The 14,472-nt window shown below is 39.3% G+C and overlaps 1 protein-coding gene across 2 annotated transcripts in view; it reads left to right on the forward strand.

Moving 5' to 3' along the window:
- The window catches only part of KLF7 (KLF transcription factor 7), a 412,385-nt gene that overhangs the window by 382,215 nt on the left and 15,698 nt on the right, over positions 1-14,472 (forward strand). The window lies entirely within an intron of this gene.

Below are 14,472 nucleotides of genomic sequence, written 5' to 3' on the forward strand. Positions count from 1 at the left end.
TGCTCATTTATTGCAGGCAGGTTCACTGTTCCCCAATAATTTCTTAAGGATACAGCACAGTTACCGGATGTCGTTGATCTTAGCAGTAAGACCTAGAAATGGGAAGATACCTCAGATTACTGATGCATATTACTGTTTCTTAGGGTTTGGATCAGTGCTTGCCATCCTGTTAGCATCTGCTAGAAAGTTTTCAGTGGGCAGAAATCTCTTGAATTTGTTTTTGTTTTTTTTTTAAATATATATTTTTATTTTTTTTCCAAAGGTAGCATCTGGCATGGAAAAATTGACTGCACACATTGATTTGAGAATGGTGCACTGAAGTCCTAAATCAAGATCATGGTTCAAGGATGAGTCTGACAGTTTCTTAAAATGGTCTCTGTGTGCGTTTGTGTGTTCAGGGTGCAGGGAGCAGCAGTTCCTTTTCTTCTTTTGGTGAAGAAGTGGGAGTCGTCCCTTTCCAGAACTGGTCGCTGATTTTTGTTTTGCTGTTGCTTCTTTTCTCTTTTCCTTTTTTTTTTTTTTTTTTTTTTAAATGATGTTTTCTAATTCATTGAGCAGTAAGGGGATCAGTTGACTGGTTGCCTGGAAATCTGAAGGCTGATACAAAGTTAGCCCGGGGGAAAAAGAAAGCAAAAAAAAAAAAAAGGGTAACACCTTCCCCCTGCCCTAAATAAAACCAGAAGGATTGCAGTAGATCATGGATTAGTGAAGAACCCCATGCAGAAATTCTCTTCCTTAATGAATTACTGTGGCCTTGTAGCATTGATGATTTGCCTTTTTGAATGTGGCTTTGTCCAGATCAACTTGCCTGACAGGCTGACAGGTATTTCTGAGCTGAAACTGCAAGAATTTGGTTGGTATTCTGCCCATCCACACAAGTCTAGGTCAGCCCCTTTGGTAAGTTTCAAATGGATGCTTTTCTTAAATTAGCTAGTGAGACTTTCTTGGATATTTTTCCCCCCGATGGGAGCCATATAGCCTTTCGATGTTTCTTGGGGTTCGATGCTCTGTATGGGAAGCTGAATGTGTGTCAGACAGGTACCTATCAGCAGTCATGGCTAATCAAAAGAGGAATCACTAAAGCAAAGTACGTAAGAATTCTTTCCATCTGCAGGACATTTTTACATTTACTGCCCACCTGTGAAACACAGTATTCAGATTCTTTGGCAGTAATTTCAGTTCTTAAAGAAATTACTCTGCTAGCTTTCATTTTAAAAAATCATTTTTGGGGTTTTGTTTTAAATCCAGGAGCAGAAATTGTGATGTGTTTACTTGCATCTCTTTATCAGGAAGGGAAGAAAGGAATTTGCTCATGACTTCATAGGGCTCAAACTTGCTACTGTACTCTGACTGTAAAAGTAGCTCCTAATTAATTAAGTCTCTGCTCTTCTTGATTTGTTTCTGAGGGAGAATAGAAAATCCCACATTTCAGTCTCTTACTGTACAAGACAGATTTCATTCTATCTTATGGTAAAATACCTGCATGTATTCTAGTCTAATTCAGGAAATGAAGAGATACCAAGCACATATAATAGAGAGGCCTAATGAATTGTTTGAGCAAGGGATCATTGAACAAAGTTTAGTTGTTACAGAAACTCATTTTGTTAGTAATCAGGCCCACTCTAACCCAAACCTCTCCTTCCATCTTGCTAAGGAACAGAACTTAAACAGGATAGGTCTTCTGTCTTTTTCACTATCATAGCAATCATACTATCCCTCTTTTCTTGAATGATTTGTCCTCCTTCGATAAAAAGGAGTATGGATGATGTGTATGTCCTTTTCTGAAATAGCCAATGTATGTGGGTGGAGGAAACAAAAATTTTTTTCATGCTTCTGTTGTTACGAAGTCCTTATTTCATACTTGGTAAAATAGATCTTGATAATATAAGCCGAATATTTTTAAGTGGTGATTTAAATATGTTTGTAACATTTAAGTGTTTTTAAATCATGTAAAAAGTTGAACTGAAACCTATGAAATCCTGCTTGTGATTGTCCTGCTGATTGAAGAATGCCCAGTGGTATTTTGAAATGAGGCAAATCTGACAAGGCATTTATTTATTTTTGTATTATGTTCCCCATACTTTGTTGAGGAGACAACTGTTTGATTTGCAAATTATTTTCTTTGTGTCCACATACCTCCTTCAATGTGTTTGGATGACTGGCTGAAAAAAAAGTGGAGAACTAGTATACCAAATGGTTAATTCTTCAATCTACTTGTGTGTTCATGTCATTTTAGAGGATGTTAATTTCTATAAATTGGCTTCAGGAGTTTGGTCTTGGAATTATTCTTGTGCCCATCAGACTTTCTAATGAAGCTGCAGCTAGTGCAGAGTGTATTTGCCCCACATTACAATTTCTCTTTCTTAGCAAATGCCAGAGAGGAAGGGAGGAGAGGAACTGAGAGCGAAGTTCTGCTTGGTTGCATTGATATAAATTGTGAAGAAGCTTTTTGGTCTTGTGGTCACTGTGAGCTTGTACTGATCTAACTCGAACATAATTTAGCTCCTAATCTGAACACTGATTTAGACAGGGAATTTCAAAAGCTGTCAAAGCTGTGCAGGTCCATAATTCCTGTTTGAAATCAATGACCTTTATGTATCTGCATTCCTTTAAGGCAGCCTAGAATATCAACTCTCCTCCCCTGCTTAGACTTCAATTTTTCTATGTCCCTTGGTGACTCTTCCCTGAAAAGTGACTACGTAGCATTTTTCAGTGAAGAAACTAAGTCTGCAATAAAGCTGCACTTTTAAAAATAAAATTTGTATACATTTGAAACAGGAATCCCCTTGTCCTGTCTGACACAAAGTTCTGAAACAGGCCACTACTCTTGCCTTTTGCTGGTTCACCTCCTGTTTTTCACTGCCACTGATTTTGTGATAGCAGCCTACCAAGCAGTTACGGGTCTTGATCTTAGCTTTACATGGTGGATCATTCCAGGTGGGCTTGTACAGCCACAGAACTTGTTGACTTCAGTGAATCAGTGTCTTACTCTTGGATGTGAGAGATCCAGTCTGAGAAGCATGTACAGCCAGAGATGTTTCATGCCTCTTCTGGGAAATACTGCAGGTCTGACTAAGGAAGCCCTTGAGGCTGTTATTTATGTGGTTCCTAAGTAGAATCCATGCTCTCTCACAAAGGTTTTTGAGTATCATCTCTTAATATACCAATTAGCACTCTAATCACCCTTTCACCAAAGAGCCACTGTAGCAATTTCAGTCCATTGATTTTAGACGATCGATACCTGTTGTGCCCTTTATGTGTTAACAAATGGAATAAAGCTAGTTGAACCTAAAAGTTCATTTCTTTACATAAGGTCTGATTTTTAAAGAATTGAGAAAAAAAATATAAAATACCAGTACCATAATTTTTTGTAATGATAGCACCTCTTTTAGTCTTCGTATGAAAGTACTTAAGACAAGATGAACTTTGACAGTGTGCAGAGGCTCATCAGAAGCAGCCTCGTGCTGATCTGGTGCATAAGGCATTCTGTGAGACTCACTTCAACAGTTTCTTTTGCTTAGGAAAACTTTGTGCCAGCTTTGAGGAGAGCCATATGCACTTATACCTCAAAGTTGATTTGTTCTTTGGCCTCATAGTTGCATATAAGAACATGTATGCATGATGCAAAAGTTGCATCATTTTGTCTCTTCCTGCCTTGCAGTTCCTCCAGGTTCTTAGTTTCCTTCTTATTTGAAGCATGCTTCTCTTTTTGATTTCACATAAAGGCTTTAGATTCATAATCCTGAGGTACCAGTTGTAGGTCTGCCTCAGAGACGGTGGAGAAGATGGCAAGAGCTAGATTCCCCACTTCGTGCAGCAGATTAGTGAAACAGAGAAGCCAAGGGAAGTTGCAATTTGTTTATTTTAGAGGCAGATGGGTATTGAAAATTAGGGCATTTTGAGTGTGAGATTTGAGGCACAGTGGGATTCTACTGGCATCAGGGGCACAGCCAAGGGGAAGAGCCTAGGACTGAAACTGCAAGTCAGTAGCCAAATTCAATTTGAAGATTCATCTTGCTATAACCACATCTAAATACAGCCGGGATGAAATCTGCTTGCCAGGAAAGAAAAGTCTCGTGAACAAGTACCAGTGGACAGATCTCTTCCCTGACAAGCCTGGCTATTGTGATTACATACACATGTTCTTAGTCTGCTTAACTCCAGTTCCTCCCTCAGCTCCTGCAAATATATGCCACAATACTTTGCAGGCATTGGTAAGGCTTCAGGGGTATTTCTCCCTGTCTCTGCCTTAGCGAGCTCAATCCATTGGTGATTTCTCCAACAGTATGAGCCTTTGGGTAGGGAGGAAGAGAAAGTTTTTAGAGGAGCCAACTACCTGCAGTTAAATCTTGCAACACTTGTAGGATGTGGGGACAGTGGCAGGAGGTGCTTTCAGCAGCTGAAGAGTAGAAACAACAGATCACCTGCAGTGATCATCTGGAGTGAGGCAAATGGTGTCTAGGCAGCTTCCTTAGTGGGATGTTTATTTTTGCCTTTGCATTTTTAGAATTACACTTAAAGGAGTCTCCTGTGCAGTCCTGTAGCAAGGTCTAGTGGTGGTGGAAATTGTTTTGGGCTAATGTGCTGCTTAGATCTTCAGGGCTTTTTGATCTTTTGGGTAATATTTAATGATAAGCTGTTGTTGATTGCCATTTGTACCTCCTTTGTTTCCTTCCTCTCTGTATTCTTTATCATTATTTCTTTCTTTCTCCCATTCTAAGATCTTCTCCAATTTAATGCCAGCTGGGAAGTCCTCCATGGTCCTGAGTGAATCTGACTGTAAAATGAAAAGGAAAATATATACCTGCAGATCATAATATACATTTTGGATGCTAGAACAGTGAGTGAGATGCTCAGATCATGTGAGCAAGATGAGGTGGTTTCACAGCATGCTAATACATCATGACTAGATGCTGAGGGTACAAGATCATGGGAGTGCACACACTAGTGGTGAATGTGCAGGCAATTTTTAGAAGGAGTTTACCTTTTCACAAGTTCATTTTCTTTCAAGAAGTGCATCAGTAGAAAGTCAAAAAAAGAAAAATTTCTTCTTAATACCCACAGGCCCGAGTCAAAAAAGTCTACATTTGTGTTTGCTAAACTTAAATATGGACTTTCGCAGAGGTCTGGTCATGTGAGACCTTAGCTCTATCAGGTAAAGTTTTTATTTTATCTTTAAAACTTTGCAAAACCACTGTTGCTGGGAAAGAAAAGCTTGGTGTAGGAGGAGAAGTTACAAAAGATGCATTAGAACAATTTTCTCACTCGTGTCTTTAGTCCTTTCAAATAAAAAACCCCACCAAAACCACAACAATAGTGACTTTTGGAAGCTTTTTCCTTTGCAACTATGCTGCTTCTCATGGTTACTGGGTTCTTTGCTTTCCCCTGTTGTATTCAGCTTTCATGTACTCCTTCTCTGGCTACTATGGAATAAGTGGAGCATGAAAGGAGAAAGTGGGCTTGGCCGTAGATTGACAGCAACAGTTGTAGAAGGCTTTCTTTTCCTGTCTCCTTGAAGTGATGTTGGCACCTTTTCTGTCTATTCTGGCTCATAGAATTTGATTTGGAAGTGAACAGGATGAAACTTGGCCTTTTGACCTCAAGACTGTACTTACTCAGTGTAGAAAAATGCATTCTTCTCACTCCTCCATGCTATTCCCCCAAACACACAGAGTGTGAGGTGTCCAGAGTAGCCGTGTATTGACCGCCTGCACGTATTGAACTTGGTCCAGTAACGCTAATGTTTTACCTGCTTTCTGTCATTGTCTGCTGGTGCCCATGGAGGTGAACTCTGGATAGGTAACGTTCCCAGATATCCTCTGGAAAACTTTAACTACAGTGCAGAGTGCTCTGATGTAGCTAACTATAATGGCTTCTACCTTGGAGTGGACTGATTTACCCTGAATAACCTGCATCTTAAACAGTGTAGTTGGCTTTGGTGCGAACAGATTCATTCTGAAGTGAAGGACAGTTTGATTCTCATACAAAATAGCTACATCCTACCAGGAGGATTTGAACCAGTTTCTCTGAACAGTGGTGACCTTCACTGTACAGTTTTGGGTATGTCTCAGGGATTCCTTGTGGAAATAAGGGCAGTTACACACACACACACAAACACACACACAAAGTAAATAATAATTTAAGGTAGAGCGTCACCTAAATGAGAGCGCCACCTAAATGAGAGCTCAAGAAGGAGATATCTTTGTTCAGTTTTATAGTCTATGGTGTCTGGGTTAAGGACTCTTTCTCTTCTCGGGGCTCTCATCTCAAGTTCAAAATACAGAACCTTTTTCATCACGCTCAGCTTTAAACTTTTTATTTAAAGATACCCTTCCCCAATGAGCTTTCAGAATACATAGTGTAGATTTTAAGAGAAATGGTATATTAATTTATGCTATTAACATCACCTCATAAATTATAAGTTTTATACTAAAGCTGTATTGAGTGTAATGAATTATGTTGCATATGTGTTTTTAATAGCTATAAAATTATATACAAGCTTTTTTTGAAAAACAAACTAGTGAAGCACCTTTTTACACTGGATCTTTGCCGTGTCAAGGTGTACAGCTATTCTTTGCTACCTTGCAGATATCTATATCAATATATAGATATATATATATATAAATAAAATGATAACCTGTATCAACAAGCATAGAACTCTTTTTAACCCTTGTATTACTGTTCCTATAACTCTTTTTAAATTTTATTTTTGAGTGTTACATTCTGCAATAATTTATCCATGGTTTGTACTTATGATTAGAAATTTAGTTACAGGGTAAATAGATCAAATTAAAATAACCCAACTACTGTAGCTGGAAGTTGTGAACCAAGTTTGTAAGACCTTTTTTTTTTTTTAATTTTATTTTTTTTTAAATGTATTTATTTCCAGTTAGTTCTGTGAGTTGGAATTTGAGAAGTCAGAACATTAGGAATCTACAGTGTCTTATTCAGGAATTTTCCCCCTCCTTCCCTCACAAAGGAATTCCCACTGTGACTTATAAATAGAATTAGACTGCTTGTGTGCATGTATGTATTATATATACACACAAAAAAATATGCATTGGGGGGGACGTATGTGTGATCCGAATGTGTATATTGTATGTAGGTCATAGTTTTGTAAGGAGAAAAGTAGTTGAGAGGTGATGGAATGTATTGTAGAAATGTGATTATTTAGTAGGGGGTTGTTATGTCCTCACTGTTCTATAAATAACTGAAACTCTCTACTACATAATCTTCTGTTATAAGGCTAACTCTGATATCATGTCAATTTTACTGTTTTTCAAATGAGTCACATAGGGCCCTGTTTAAAATGCCATGAAAATACCAAGCTCCCAAAGACAGCCTTTAAATAAAACAAATGGGGGAGGAGGAGAGATGGGAGAAATGAGTGATGTTTTTCAGGTGAAATTGAAGGTTTGCATTCAGTGGGATGGGAAGACATGGGAATTGCTGTATCTTTGCAAATTAATGCCCAAATCTCCAGCGGTCTGACTTGGAAAATGTTGTCAATCAGTGGACTTGTGTTTTCAAATTAGGTTGTAAAGGGCACTGTTTGCAGAGTGATCTCCAATCTGTAAAAGCAGATTCCTGTCTTGAAAGTAGATTCTTTTCTTTCCTGAGGGTCTTTGTGTGTATTTATGTTGCCTCAAAATTGGTGTCGTGGGATTGCAGAACAAAATATGCTTTTGGTCAAGGAAGTTTCACTTGTGCTGTGAAATTCTAAATTTAATTATGGCCACTTAACTCTTTGTACCACCGCCCCCACTACCCCCCATAGTTGGAGAAGGAAGATTTATCACTTGAAATTGTGAGAAGTCAGAAACATTCTTACATACTGGCTCACTCTTCATACTGTTCTATTTAGGCTGGTGAAAGTAACCTACTTGTTATTTATTCATGCAGTATCACTTTTAATGGTGATGATCCTAGTGACTTTAAAAATCTGTTTAGAAAAACAGAGCTTCCAGTGTTGCTCAGACATTTGAAATTTTGAGGGCTTTTTTAAGGCAGTTGCAAATCAAGTTTTAATTTTCAAAGCAATATTTTTATTTTTTTTTGTATCCCACTCTCTATCAATGTTGATAGCCCCCCAGGCATCCCTCGCCCTCTCCCCCTCCCTCCAATTAATTTCTGTCACATACGCATACAAGTGAAAGGGCAGGGAGGTGGAAGTTGTCAGAGGCCTTTCCTTCTGCTTATTTGGTGATTATGGGAGTTAGCAGCATAAATCTTTATGCCATTTTTGTGTATACTACCTGTACAGAGAGATATATCTGTATATGAGATGTTGGTAGCACTTTGCTGAATGTGGACTTGCCCTGATGATGTACAATAAATACGTATGAATGCAATCAATCTAAATCTATATATACCTGCGTACAGATGGAATATGCATTGCAACACACACATGTACATTAGTTGTAACATGAGTAAGTGTGTGAGCTAAAGAGAGAGACTGTCTGTGTAACATATGGGTAACAGGTAAGCACTTGTGCCAAACCAGGTTGTTTTAATTCTGCTGGTGGATTTCGATGACATCAGTCAGTGATCTGAGCTTGGTCACTATTAATTTGTGTTATGTCAGCCCTCACAGTGGAGTTTCCTTGGTACATCTCTGCTTCTGTTTATTCAATATTAGTACTCCTTGAGGCCTCTTGCAATGCCAACCTCTTCTGCTTCTCTGCTCCATTGCCTCCATTCCAGCTCCTCCTTCTTCTGCATCTCTACAGTTTCTCTTGCTAGCAGCAATCAGCTTTAATGACCCAATCCAGCTCTGCTTAAGCATTAGGGAAATTCTCTTAGTGACTGTACCGGCAGCTAAATTGGGCCCTGAACACTTGCTTGAACTTGTAGATTTTCTCAGCTATTCAATTGTGCTTAAGAACGACTGTGATAGGTTTGCAGATGAGCAGGAGCTTTTCTTAGAACCTGACCCAAAACTTCCTAGCGTATTAAAAGATGAACCCATCGTTGTATTTTAGAGTAAATGTTCAAGTGAGAAAAATGCACCCGTTGAAAATATCTTACATTTTCAGACCCAGGGAGAAAAAGAGAGTTTGGTTTGCTTTTTCCATAATGCAGTCAGGAAGCAGAAGGCAGCCCTGTGCTCTGTTCTGAGCAGTAGGCTTGTCATCAAACATACCAAGAGAAACAGCTCATTACGTTTTACCATTAAACAGATTTTAAAACAAGCTGCAGAGCTGACAATTAACACTTTGCACCTAATTGTCTATTGAATAATCTTACTTAAGCAAGTAAATTGTGTTTTTATTTTCTGTTTTCCGGCTAAGTGGTGCTTCTGTATCCTTTTAGCAGAAAGCAGCCATCAGAAACCTGCTCGGTCACACTTAAGCACTGTTGGAACTCCTGGCCAACTTAAGCTCTAGTTTGAATGGAGAATACTGTTCCCATTCTGTCATCGAGTCATACTGCATTCCACGTTTTCAGTATGGATATGGCACGACTTTTCTTGGCCACGAGTCAGCCATGGAATTTTGTCTTCCTTGCATTTCTATTAGAAAAGGGTAGCTGGTGCACTGTTCCATCTGAGCTCTCATGCAATCATACATGACAGTTTCTATAATACATATATTTGGGCGTGTGTATGGGTATGTCTGTGTACAGTGTGTGTATAACGGATTTATGCACACACATATATTACGCTATTTCAGTTTATGTATGTGGAGAACGTACCTGCTGGTTCTCTCCTGATATATACTCATGCATACGTATATTAAATATGTATATAGAGTGTAGATGTCCTGCATATACATGTGTATATGTTATGAACCTTGGTTGGCAATTTCCCCCCCCACTTCTTGCAAATTGCTGTCCGTTTATGACATTTTCACTGAAGCTGCATTATATAAAAGAAATGGAGAAATGTGTTATCAGAGTTTTATTTTAAAAAGGAGACTCTTGATTGTCTAAAGCCATTTGTAATTGTCTTTTGAATTGTTACTAGAAAGGTTGTTTAAAAAAAAAGAAAAAAAGAAGGTAAAAAAAGAAAAGAAAAAAAAAAAGGCAAGCAGACAAGCCCTTACTCCCACTGTTGCTTAGAGGGACATAAGAAAGAAATGGAAACACAGGTTCCTAGGTATTTATTTCCTTCAGAGGGTTCTGAGGCATACTGTAATTACATTCTGCCCCACCCCTGCTGCTGTCCAATTATAATTAATGATTCATGGTTTCTTTTACACCGCTTTTTCCTTCATTGCTTTCGTAAATCATTGTTCATCTCCTACATTCGGTAGTACTGATATCGCTGAGGAGATTTTGTATCCTGCTGTCTCCTTTCCAGCAGAAATACCAGTGCATCACTGTTGTGTTACATTTTAACATGCTTTGTGGAGGATGGGCGTTTTTATCCAAGATGTCTGTAGCAAGTATTTAACTTAGTGTGAGAAGCTTTCAGTGGAATCTATCGTTTATTGTTTCCCACGAGTTTCTGCAGCTGGTTTTTCACCAACATATTAAGTAGTTACTTTTGTATTTGATGCCCGAGGTTACAGGGTTTAGATTTATTGTTGTGGGTTTGGGTTTTGTTTTGTTTTGTTTTGTTTTCCCTCCAGTCCCCCAAAATGTTTATTTGCAAGTGAAGAAAACAGATGTCAGAATCTGAACCAATGTCCCTTTTTTTCAGTTAAGGGTAAATATCTTTATTCTAGATTTAATAAAAGAAAAGGTGGCAAATGGACAATCCAAAATGCTTAGAGGGAATGGCCACTCTTTTTAAGGCTGTCTCAGAGAAATTTGTGTTTGGCATCATTTTAAAGGTATCTTGATCACACTTTGATATCAGAAACAGCCTTGTAACAAAGAGCCTCGTATAGTTGTTTGGCCACTAGAGTTTAAAATGTCAGCAAGTTGCAGTGGGAAAGCAAAGGTGAGGCAGTGTATTTTGAACCAGTGAATTGTAGCTTGCAAATGTACCCGATTTTGAAGTAACTGCATGGTAGCAAGGATTAGCAGTCTCTTACACCCCTTCCTTCTTCCCTCTCATACCTGACACGTGTTCAGCATACTGTACATTTGGAAAAATAACTTACTCCAGCAAAGCTAAATCCACTTAATGACTGCTTAAAGGGAACATACAAACTTGTATTGCCGCATCCTGTCTCACGATATTAGCTGGAAGACGAGCTAATGCGCACAAAAAGCCCAGTCCAGGTGGCTTCTGCAGATCTGTCATTTTCAGAGGGTGTGGTGCATCGGGATGCCTGAGAAGAAGGGTCCCTGGCAGCAATAGTAACTCACACTACTGCTTCTGGTGCTGGAGGCTCATGAACAGCATTCCAAAGGCGGGTAGGAAAACTCATTTTTGTACTTTCCCTTTAAATAGGAAAGGTTGGCTCACATGCTCCTCATACTTCTCAATGAATGTACTGTACTACCGTTGAAAAAAAGAAAGAAAAAAAAATCAAATGATAATAGGTTGGTCTCCTTTTGTTATCTGGTCCTTGTTTAATTTGTTTAAGGGTTTTTGTATACAAAAGTTTACATTTTTATGTATATTTTTCTTGTGTAAAAACTGATGTAATATGTGTATAAAACACTGTATGTATTATCTGTATATAGTGTGACAAAATGATTTTCTTTCTTTCTTTTGGATGTATTAATAAATCTTGCTGTGAAATAGCTGTGTTTACTAGGATGAAAGTCTTCTCCAAGCCATTTTGCTATCTCTGAGGTGTTTGAATATTACCCAGGCTGAAATCTATTCCATCAAAGTGATTTCTTTCTTTTAAAGCATATTTGAAGTGCAGTTATTAAACTGTACTTTGTTTAGATAGCTGCAGAGTCTGATTCTGCTCTTGCTTATTCTCTATTAGTTTCTAATGACACCAGCTAATCAGTTTTGCAAACAAACTGGAGTCTTTAAATCATGATTCTAATTATAGTGATTTCTAGCTCTGAATCAGTGGCCTCTTCATCTTGTTTTCTGGTTTGAGTTTGCAGCACTGTACTTGAAATATAATTAAAGGGGTATAGAATAGAATGTTGTCTTATATGGCAGTGGTGAGGGGTGAGATTAAAAAAACATATACCAGTTTTATCACTGGAACTGGTAAGCTGGGAGTTATTTTGAGCTTTAGCATGTGCATGAAAAGTGATGGGTGCTCTCAGTTGGTTCAGGCAGAATTGTGAGGCAAAGGCATATATGTAGTGACTACCTGGATTGGTCAGACCCTGGGAATCATCACTGCCGTGATGGGACCCAAAGCTGTGCACTTGGGAAAATCTGCTATTCCTGCCACCTTGCTGCATGCAGCTGGTGTGAACTAGACTGCCATGGCTGGCACCACAGCCTTATGGTGCTGGGTTTGCTCTCTGAGAGCAGCATGTCCACAGCAGCTGGAAGGATGTCCTCTCGTTATATAGAGGTATGCCTTGGAGACTTTGCAGTAAGTAGATGGCTGCTGCATGTTCCTCTCACTGTTTGTTTTGTGAAGTCCTTCCCTTTACTTTCTGACATGAGGGTACATGCTTCAACTGATGTTTGCTTTGGTAGTCTCCATCTCCAATGTGTTTGAGGTTGAGACTTGCAAGGGAAAAGCACATGTGTCCTAGGTGAGACCATCTTCCAGATTGTTTTTCATAAGCAGGCTCACTTAATGCTGCTCTGATCATGAGAATAACAGCAGACATCAATGAGAAGGGGACTCAGTAATCTGACTTTTCATTTTAATGAACAGTGGCCCATCCATTCTAGACAGTAATTGGAGCAGCATTTCACAGTGCCTGGGGGTAATTCAGGCTGAGAGGTAAGCAGTGTCAGTGAATGATGTAGGCTTCCATGTTAACACATGCTGCAAAGGTTTTATGGCAAAAGATGAAACTCATTTGTACTGCAATACCTTACCTTCTTGGGAGATGGGAGTACACTGATAAGTGCTGCATCCAGACATTAGTCAAGACAGGGTGAGGACAGAAAAGGATGGTGCAGCAGCATAAATTCAAAGCAGTATGACTGCAGAAAATCTACCCTGAGCTTGTCTGTTCTAGAGAATTTCCAAGTTTATGGGCCTAACGCGTTTGGACACCGTAGGATAATCGTAACGTGGCAGTTCTGGGCCGTTATTGATGCAATTCTGGATGTGCATATGGTGGTCACAGAGCTGATCTTTCAAAGTAGCACTGAAAGTCAAAATGGCAAAAGATGGAAGAATGTATTCGTATGGAGAAGAGTTGTTAAAAATCTGGTTTTAACAAAACAGAAAAAGTAAGCTGCTGTTTGGTGTAAGATTTGTGACCACAACGAGGAGTAAGAAGGTGGAAGCTGGGAAAATAGGAGCTCTTCCCTGGTGATGAATCCCTGGCAGAAGCAGAGTTGCCTGCACTGGTCCTGAGCTAGGTGTTCTCCAGCATGGCCCTGGGGAGAGAAGGGCTGAGACTCCTCTGCCGAATAAGGCAGAAACTGACTGATTTTTTTCAGAATTTCCAGGAACAATGAAGAAATGCTGCTCTTAGAAAATCATTGCATGGCTCTGGGTCTGAATTGTTACAAAAACAACCAGTCATTTTGCTAGCGCCACATTTCAAAAAACAAATAGGCTTTGTTTGTAGTATCAGTTCAGGAAAAAGGTGGCACATCTTCCCTTGTATTTTTACAGTCCTCTCTAGCTCCTAACAATAGCTTTTTAATAGTTGGCAATTATTTTCTCAGGAAAGTTCATTTAGTTTGTACTGTAAAAGCAGGTAACATTGTGGTACAAGAGCAAGTGTTGCTCTCATATATGGTGAGGGAGAAACCTTTATTAAATTTGTGAGCTGGTTTCTTGTGGAGACAACCTTTCTCATTCCCTTCATAGTCACAGGCAATTGTCCCATCTGCAGGAAATATTGGAGGCCATCTTCCATATTCCTCCCTGGACCCTACACCCCAAGTGCAAGGCTGGTACGCTGCAGCTGGCAGGTCTGAATTTGAAATGCAAGATGCTTGTTTTAAGTGGCTAAGATGTGAGTGTTGTGTTTACTGACCTGATGTTCAGCCCAGGAATGACTGCCTTGTTTTACTGCTATAGCTAGTTCATGACTTGTGGAAGGTGCTGGCAAAGAGTCTTGGTGCCACTACATCTAGTAAGAAAACTGAAGTGTTGTGCTAAAATTGGCCCTGAAAGCAAAGTAGCTTTGATGTTCAGACACATTCTTATGCTTGTGTAGGGGAGTGGCAAAGCAGCTTTCTATGCCTGCATCCTTGACAGATGTCCTTAGGACCGAGAGGTTTGCATGTCCTTTCATGTGTAACATGAGCTCAGTCTGACTCTGATGCCTATTTCTACTCAGCTCGGGCACAGCTTTAGTTTCTTACCTATTTAAATGTAAAAATTAAAGCCTTTACTTCCATACTGTTCAACTTTTGATGGAAGAACACACCTGTAACCAGCCAGCAACTGTCCCAGGGGGCTTTTCCAAATCTGTGAGCCCTCTGGGCCTCCAGGTAATTGCTGATACTGATGTAAAGGCTGTCAT

Source organism: Dryobates pubescens, chromosome 2 (genome assembly GCF_014839835.1).
Source record: "Dryobates pubescens isolate bDryPub1 chromosome 2, bDryPub1.pri, whole genome shotgun sequence".
Lineage (NCBI taxonomy): Eukaryota > Metazoa > Chordata > Aves > Piciformes > Picidae > Dryobates > Dryobates pubescens.